The sequence below is a fragment of the Chrysochloris asiatica genome, unplaced genomic scaffold (genome assembly GCF_000296735.1).
Source record: "Chrysochloris asiatica unplaced genomic scaffold, ChrAsi1.0 scaffold00131, whole genome shotgun sequence".
Classification (NCBI taxonomy): Eukaryota; Metazoa; Chordata; class Mammalia; order Afrosoricida; family Chrysochloridae; genus Chrysochloris; species Chrysochloris asiatica.
Window position 1 is genome coordinate 9,196,886 of NW_006408649.1, and position 1,299 is coordinate 9,198,184.

Consider the following 1,299-nt stretch of genomic DNA (forward strand, 5'->3'; position numbering starts at 1 on the left):
CAACACAGATCTGTTGGTTCTTTTGGCAGCCCATGGCACTTTCAATATTCTCCTCCAACACCATAACTTAAAAGCATCAATTCTTTTCCCTTATTCATTGTCCAGATTACACATGCATATGAGGTTATTGAAAATACCATGGCTTGGGTCAGGCGCACCTTAGTCCTCAAGCTGACATCTTTGCTCTTCAGCACTTTAAAGAGGTCTTGTGCAACAGATTTGCCTAATGCAATGCGTTGTTTGATTTATTGACTGCTGTTTCCATGATTGTTGATAGTTGATCAAGAAGAATGAAGTCCTTGACAACTTCAATCTTTTCTCCGTTGATAAGGATGTTGTTTATTGATCCAGTGGTGAGGATTTTGTTTTCTTTACATTGAGATGTAATCTATAGTGAAGGCTATGCTCTTTGATATTCATCAGTAAATGCTTTAAGTCCTCTTCACTTTTAGCAAGCAAGTTGGTATCATCTCCGTATCACAGGTTATTAATGAGTCTTCCTCCAATCCTGATGCCACGTTTTTCTTCATAGAACCCAGCTTCTCAGATGATTTGCTCAGCATACAGGTTAAATAAGTATGGTGAAAGAATACAACCTTGTCACACACCTTTCTTAATTTTAAACCATTCAATGTTCCCATGTTCCGTATGAACAACAGTCTCTTGGTCCATGCACAAATTTCTCATGAGCACAATTAAGTGTTCCAGAATACTGATACATCACAATGTTGTCCATAGCTTGTCGTGATCCACACAATCTAAAGCCTTTGCGTAGTCAATGAAGCACAGGTAATCATTCAAGCCTCGACTTTCGTTATTGAAGGATTATCTGGGCAAGTTATTGAATGATGCAGAAAGCATCAAAAGAAGAGGAAAGGAATATACAGAGTCGTTGTACCAAAAGGAAATGGTTAATGTTCAAGAGGTAGCATATGATCAAGAGCCAATGATACTGAAGGAAGAAATTCAAGGTGGATTGAAGGAATTGGCAAAAAACAAGGCACCAGGAATTGATGGGATCAAAATTGAAATCTTTTAAGAAAGTGTGGCGGTACCAGGGGCACTCATTTATCTATGCCAAGAAATTTGGAAGACAACCATCTGGCCAACTGATTGGAAGAGATACATATTTGTGCCCATTCCAAAGAGAGGTAACCAAACTTAATGTGGAAATCATTGGACAATGTCTTTGATATCCAATTCGGGTAAAGTTTTACTAAAGGTAATACAGAAATGGCTGCAAGCATACATTGACAGAGAACTTCCAGAGGTTCAAGCTGGATTCAGAAGAGGATGTGG